Below are 7,960 nucleotides of genomic sequence, written 5' to 3' on the forward strand. Positions count from 1 at the left end.
AAAATCGTAGAAAAATGCCTTGCTGGGTTTCTTTTTTAATGTTCTGTTTTGATTCATTTACTTTTACTGAGGTTCAATTCACAGAAAGTCAAATAGGCCATTATAAAGTCCCTGGCACTGGGCCAGCGAGATGGCTCAATGGATAATGGAGCTTGCCCCCAAGCCCGATGACCCAAGTTTGATTCCCGAGACCCACATGGTAGAAGGAAAGAACTGATTCCTGCAAGCTGTCCTCTGACCCGTACGTGGCACACACGTACATGCACACACTAAAATAATAAAGAAATGTAACGGAATATTTAAAGTCTGTGGTGCTATTCTTTCTGACATGCTCAGTATTGCTCCCATCTGGCCAGCTACAGCATAGTTTTCTCACCCCCTAAAGGAATCCCCGGTCCCACTAGCCACTTCCTCTTCTCCCCCTTCCCAGCCCCTGGCATTTACTAATCTGTGGTTCTGGCCCTTGAACTTCGCAGCCCTGGCAGGGTCTTCAGGGCCTGGATGAGGATCATGTCTGGGCTCCGCGATCTTGGCCTGAGAGTTGACTGTCTTATCACACAGACCCTCCTAGGTCTGTCTTGTATCTTTCAGGGCTCCCTGGTGCCCTCAGAATAAAGCCTGAATTCACATCCGGGTCCCAGTTTCCTGGGGCTCTTTGGTCTTGCTCCCCCTTCCTCAGGCTGCACACGGAGCAGTGGCCTCAGACCCGCTTACCAGATGCAGTACTATCAGATGTGACGATCGCAAAAGTCCTGAGCACTGCCGAGCAGCTGCCGCTGACAAAGGTCTCTGGGGTCCACTAAACCCCATTCAGAGGGTAGCTACAAATGTCTGGAACTGCTGCTGGCCAGAACTGATGTCAGAAAAGACCAGAGAAGCCAGCCATGATGGTGGTGGTGTGGTCCTGCAATCTTGGTGCTCAGGAGGCTGAGGCAGGAGAATCGCAGGTTCCAGGCTGGCTGGAACTTTAAACCCTGTCTCAAAAAATAAAGAAGCAGGGGCTGAGGGAGGGCTCAGTCTGTAAAGTGCTTCTCATGCAGCCTGAGGACCTGAGTTCAATTCCCCACACCTAGGTAAAAAAGCTAGGAGGGTCCCTGGGCCTCACTGAAGAGCCGACCTGGTCCCACTGAGATACTCTGTCAGGACCCACAGGGACTCGGGGTTATTAGTAAGTACTCGGGGTTGGCCGGGGCCACACACGTGTGTGCACACAAACAAGGAAAACAGAGGAGCCAGGAGCTTACCTGGGTGCTGGTGGCTATAAAGGGGACCCCATGCTAGGGGTCCCATTCATGAGGACTTAGGCAGCCTCAGGGTGGGAGCCCACACTCACCTTGAACATTTGACGAGACTGGGACAGTCATGAGTCTGCTAGGAGCTCCATTTTCTCATTTGCCAACAAGAAAGGCTCCACATGTGGCTCCTGGGGCTGCTTCCTGCACCGAGCACCTCCGTCTTGGCTTTTATTACTTTGTTTAACTTTTTTTGCTTTCTTCTTTCTTTTTCTTTTTTCTTTTTTTGGTTTTTCAAGACAGGGTTTCTCTGTAGCTTTGGAGCCTATCCGGGAACGAGCTCTTGTAGACCAGGCTGCCCTTGAACTTACAGAGATCCGCCTGCCTCTGCCTCCCGAGTGCTGGGATTGAAGGTGTGCGCCACCACCGCCCGGCACTATTTTTTCTTTTTCTTTGAGACAGGGTCTCTACTCTGTTCCCCTGGCTGTCCTTAAACTCGCTATGTAGACCAGGCTGGCCTCAAACTCACAGAGATTCCCTTGCCTCTGCCTCCCGAGTGCTGGGGGACTAAGGGTTCTGATTAATTCCTTTTTGGAAGACAACAATTTTTGTATTATATTATAAAGTCACATGCACTTTTCCCACATACATTGATCATAGCCATGCCCCTTCTGCTCCCACCAAGTCTCCTTCTCAGCTTCATGTCATATATTTATTGATTCATTACTAATAACCCCTGAGTCTAAGTCCGGGCAGCCGAAGAGTGTGGTTAGCAAGATGAACAAAGATGCGCAGATGAGAGCAGCGATTAACCAAAAGTTAATAGAAACTGGAGAGAGAGAACGCCTCAAAGAGTTGCTGCGAGCTAAATTAATCGAGTGCGGCTGGAAGGATCAGTTGAAGGCACACTGTAAAGATAATTAAAGAAAAAGGACTAGACACGTTACTGTTGATGACTTGGTGGCTGAAATCACTCCAAAAGGCAGAGCCCTGGTACCTGACAGAGTAAAGAAGGAACTCCTACAAAGAATAAGAACATTCCTTGCTCAGCATGCCAGTCTTTAAGGGTGAACTAGAATGTGTTGTTCTGTGGGTTTATTTCTGAAAGTAAAACTTGCCATAAATTAGAAATTGATTTCCCAAAATAAAGTCCTTTTTTGTATGATGGTAAAAAAAAAAACAAAAAACAAAAAAAACTAATAACCCCTGAGTTCAAAATTAGTGCTTCCCACATGCACAGGGGTCCATCCACCATCCATTAGGGCCATTTCCCAATAGGAGAGGGACTCTCCTTCTCTAAGCAGCTGTCAATCACCCATAGCCCCTCCCACAGGGGGTTAGCCCTTTGGATCCCTCCCCATGCATGCTGGCATCTTGCCTGACTTGATCATATTTGCACGAATGTACATGTGCTGATATGTGTGTAGGTGTGTGTGTATAGAACGTGCCCCGTCACTTCCCTCCTGCTGGACGCCAGGATCTCCTGAACCTGGGTGTCATGCTCGGGAGTTTTGGTAAGGAGTGCCTTACCTGCTTCTTCCCAAGTGCTGGCACTGGGTTTGTGCTCCCATGCAAGGCTGGAATCAAATATTAAATCATAAAGTGACAGGGCTGCTTAGTGTCATGCTCAGAATCTTCTCAAGTACCTCTGGCCTTCTTCAGAGCTGGATCAAATGGCTGTCTGTTGGGGCAGGTGTCCAGTGCACTGTAAGGTGTTAGTCAGGAGCCAGACACCAGTGTGTTCCAACAACAGAAGACATCCCCAGAGCTTTCCCAGGGCTAGAGGAGAGAATGCCTTCCTGGTTTGGTAGGAGGAGAGGAAGAAATTGACACAGTCCCTTGTCAAGACAACAGACAAATGGGGACAGAATCTGGGCTCGTACAGTAGCTGGGACATCAACTGTGCATTCACAGCTCAAGCAGTGGAACCACAGGTCTTTACACGATTCTTTGTTGTTGTTGTTGTGCTAGGCATAGAAGCCAGGGTCTTGTACACCTTAGCCGCACTCCCAGCCCCTCACTGGGGACTCTAGGCAGAGCTCCACCCCTGAGCCACGCTCCCAGCCCCTCACGGAGGGGGGGTGGGTCTAGTCAGGGGCTCCACCCTGAGCCACACCCTCAGCCTCTCACTGGGGATTCTAGGCAAGGGCTCCACCCTGAGCCACGCCCCCAGCCCCTCACTGGGGAATCTAGGCAGGGACTCGACCCCTGGGCCTCGGCCACTGGGAAGGACTCCTTTAAATGTCCTTCTGTTTTCTACAAAGCCCTTTCTTTGTGACAGCTTAGTGTCCTTACTGCCATCTCTTCTCTGAAAAGACAGGCGGAGCCCCCAGGACGGAGACTATTCGGATCCCTTCCAGACCTGAGGAGGATCTGTGAGACAGCAGATAGGACACATTCCCAGGGCCTTCCTGGAAGAGGTGACCTTGGAGCCAGACCCACAAATAGGCTACACTTGGGGGACATCCTAAGATCCCCAGGCTGTCACTGGCAGTCTGTGGACTCCTCCTCAGAGCTCCTACTCCTCCCTCCCAGCTCCCCACCATAGTAAGTTCCATGACAGGACACACTGCCCCCTGCTCAAAGTCCTCACCAGATGCTGACAGAGGTCTTTCTCTATGGTGGGCAGACACAGCCACGCTCTCATCCAGGACCAAACCACCCAGCTCTCTCTGAAGTTCATGGTTGCCGGCAGCAGGATTTGATTCTCTCATTTACTGACCACAGCTTGTGGAGACCCAACCACAGGCAGATGGGCTCAGTGGTCACTTCTGAAGCCGGAGAGGGGAATAGAGCTATTTGGGGTCCTGGAGCCTGTCATTTCTTTGCTTAGAGAGCCTCTGGGGAAAGAATAGCGGGACATATTCCTGGTCTCTCTCATCAAATCTCAGTTTAGGGATTTGTTTACTGGGTGAGTAATTCATGCCCTCGGTGTTGTGGTAAAGGGGGAGACTGGGCACTACAGATCAGGGATGACCTTCAGCTCCAGATCCTTGTGCCTCAGTCTCCCGAAGACTGGGATGACAGTCAGGGACACACCACCACACACGGCGATTCCTCAGAGGTGGGGTACAGAGGTGGGGGTGGGGCCCATACGTGTGCACCCTCTGTTTATACTCTTCAGCCAGTGTGAGTATGGGCCGACTAGGGAGGAGGTTCAAAAGTTGTATTGAAATGTAAGGTTGAGGGGAGAAGGGGAGGGTCGAGGAGAACTTGAGGGAATGGAACAGTCGAGATGGAGGGAGGACAGATATGAAAACAAAGAGAGAGATATCTTGACTGGGGGAGCCATTATGGGGTTGGCAAGAAGCCTGGCTCTAGAGAAATTCCCAGGAATCCACAAGGATGGCCCCAGCTAAGACCCTAGGCAATAGTGGAGAGGGTGTCTGAACTGGCATTGCCCTGTAGTCAGACAGATGATTATCTTAAATATCACCATAGAGCCTTTGTCCAACAACAGATGGAAACAGAGGCAGAGAATCACATCAGAACATTGGACTGAGCTCCCAAGGTCCAGTTGAAGAGTAGAAGGAATGAGAATATGAGCAAAGAGGTCAAGACCATGAGGGGTTCATCCACTGAAGCAGTTTACCTGAGCTAACGGGAGCTCACCAACTCCAGCCGGACTGGGAAGGAACCAGCATAGGACCAAGCTAGTCCCTCTGAATGTGGTTGACAGATGCATGACTGGGGTAGACTGGGGCCACTGGTATTGACACTGGGATTTATCTCTGCTGCATGTACTGGCTTTTTGGGATCCTATTCTCTTTGGATGTATACCTTGCTCAGCCTAGATGTAGTGGGGAGAGCCTTGGACCTTCCACAGGGCAGGGTGCCTTACTCTCTCTTAGGATTGGAGGTGGGTGGGGTAGAAGGGTGTGTGGAGGGAATGGGAATTTGGATTGGTATTTTTTTAAAAAAAATCTAATAAATAAAATATATATATATATATAAAGATTGTTTATTTCTGGATCTCTCTCTCTCTCTCTCTCTCTCTCTCTCTCTCTCGTGTGTGTGTGTGTGTGTGTGTGTGTGTGTGTGTGTGTGTAGGTCAGAGACAACCAGTGGAAGTCAGTTCTCTACTGTGGTCCCCGGGGTCAGATGCAGGACAGATGCAGGCTTTGTGGCAACAGGTCAGTTTATTCACTGAACTCCGCCTACCCAGCGGGAATTGTCTACTAGATGTCTTTGAAATGTTGTGGACCTCAGGTATTTGAAACCCAGGAACATGAAACTCTTCATCTGGGAGACATCAGTTTGTCATATTTCCAAGAGGGGCCCGTCCCTGTCGATGGTCTCTCCCAGCCCTGCCCTAGTCCTCCGCGGCTTCTGAGCTGTTCCTGTCTTGACGGACTGACCTGCTGACCTGTTCTGGGCACTTGGGGGCCTTTTGTGCTTGGCTCCTCTCCCTTGGCGGGGTGTGTGTGTGTCCGAGGAGGCCAGCAGAAGGCGGTGGATGTCCTGGAGCTGCTGGTACAGGTGGCTATGAACCAGTTGACATGGGTCCTGAGAACTGAACTCTGTCTGGTCCTGTGAAAGAACAGCAAATGCTCGTAACTGTGGCACCATCTCTCCAGTTCCTCCACTTAATCTCCTAGTGCAGGGTCTCCCTCTGAACGCAGAGCTCACCCATTCAGCCGGTCTAGTGAAGCGGCTTGTCATGGGCAGCCCTGTTTCTGCCTCCTGAGTTCCTGATTACGGGCAGGAATTCAGGAGCAGACTTAATGGTTGCCCAGCTTTTACGTGGTTCTGGGGATCCAGACTCCGATCCTCACCCTTGCACAGAAGACCCTGCTTTAATTAAAAAATATTTTAAAAAGAAAGAAAAGAGGGCTTTGTCCCTGTTGTGCGTGGTAGGGTACACCTGTGATCCAGCACCCAGTAGGGAGGGGCAGAAGGATCTCTGTGAGTTCAAGACCAGCGTTGGTTATGTAGTGAGACCCTACCTCAAAATAAAGGTGGTGGGGGGGCATCAGCCCAGCTCACCACATTCCTTTGTGGGCCTGACTAAGCCCACAGTCTGGACAGCTCTGCACACACACATACACACTGCTGCATTTGGGGAACATCAAAGGGTCCTTCTTTCTCTTTTTCCCTTAGACCTTCCACAAATAAGCCAGCGTTGGCTCAGAGGGCCACGTCACACTCAGCACCGTGCCTCACCACAGCCCACGGGCCTCTTGGTAAGGGTTAGTGTGAGCAGTCTGGACTGGGCAAATTGCATCTAATTAAAAAGTTGAGTGGGGGCCGGAGAGATGGCTTGCAGTCAAAAGCACAGGATGCTCTTGCTGAGGTGCCAAGTTCAACTCTCAGCACCTACAGGGTGGCTCATAACCATCTGTAACTCCAGCTCCGGGAGATCTGACGCCCTCTTCTGGCCTCTTCAGGCATCAGGCAAGCATGTGATACACAGACATACCTGCAGACAAAACACCCATACACATAAATAAACCTAAAAAATAATTATTAAAAAAAAATCCAGTGACAAAGCCAAACAGTGAAGGGGACTTGGAGATGTGATTCTAGCACTTTGGAGCAACAGGCAGGAGGGTTACCACAAGCTCAAGGTCACCCCGGGCTCCGCAGCCAGTGAGTACTGTCTCAAGAAAACTAAAGCCCTGGGCTGGGGAGGTAGCTCTGTTGGAAGAACTGTCCAGGTTGAGAACCCAAGTTCACCGTGCCCAGCCCCCACCTGTGTAAGAGCAGGGCTTCATAGTGAATGTCTGTACCCTCAGTACAGTGGGAAGCTGAGACAGGAGAATAATGCAATTGGCAGTCAGCCCAAATCCATGCTTCTGATCTTGTCGAAGGGGATAAGGCAGAAGAGGACAGCCGTTCTGATCTCTGTGCATGGATGAGAACACACGGATACACATGTATCACACACAGATTCCCTCCTCACATCTACACACACAAAAGTCGCAAACAAACACAACCTGGCAACAAGGTGTGGCGGTGAATGCCCATCACCAGCAATAATCGGGAAGGGGAGGCAGGAGAGGCAGGGGTCCAAGACCCTACCTCAAAACAACAGAACAATAAAACTAATAAATAAAAGTAGAGAGAGGGAGAGAGACAGACAGACAGACAGAGAGAAACAGAGATAGAGACAGACAGACATAGAGAGAGAGACAGAGAGAAAGACAAACAGACAGAGATACAGAGACAGAGACAGACAGACAGAGACACAGAGAGAGAAACAGGGATAGAGACAGACAGAGACATAGAGAGACAGAGACAGACAGACAGAGACATAGAGATACAGAGACAGAGAGACAGACAGAGACAGAGAGAGACAGAGACAGACAGACAGAGACATGGAGAGAGACAGAGGGAGACAGAGAGAGAGAGACAGAGAGAGATATTGATTCTCAGCTCAAACCCAAGCAGTGACTGCCAGTCTCACAGGGCGCGGGCCATGCCTGGCATTCCATGGTGACCTCCCTGGAGCCCCAGTGGCCACAGAAGTCCTCAATTTGAGCCAAAAATAGTTTTGTCTTTTATTTGGAAAAAAGAAAAAATTACAGGGCGAGCAGCCTGACAGAGCTCGCTGTCGGGAGCAGTATTTTTGAATTTCACCGCCAGCTCACACTTGCTCTCGGCCCAGCACCAGCGGGCCGACTGCCAGCTCTGTGCCCGGCGTGGGTGCTAAACACAGGTTCTTTCTTACTCCCGTTTGAAGGTTTATCCGACTGTTTTTCAGAGCAAAAATATTTAAAGTCGTGCCG

At 50.3% G+C, this 7,960-nt stretch overlaps 1 pseudogene; it reads left to right on the forward strand.

The window, feature by feature from the left end:
* Nucleotides 1–1,978: 1,978 nt before the first annotated feature.
* Nucleotides 1,979–2,406, forward strand: LOC121463086 (annotated as a pseudogene).
* Nucleotides 2,407–7,960: the final 5,554 nt, after the last annotated feature.

The sequence above is a fragment of the Microtus oregoni genome, unplaced genomic scaffold (genome assembly GCF_018167655.1).
Source record: "Microtus oregoni isolate MIOR12 unplaced genomic scaffold, Mior012 000025F_ref0000491, whole genome shotgun sequence".
NCBI lineage: Eukaryota > Metazoa > Chordata > Mammalia > Rodentia > Cricetidae > Microtus > Microtus oregoni.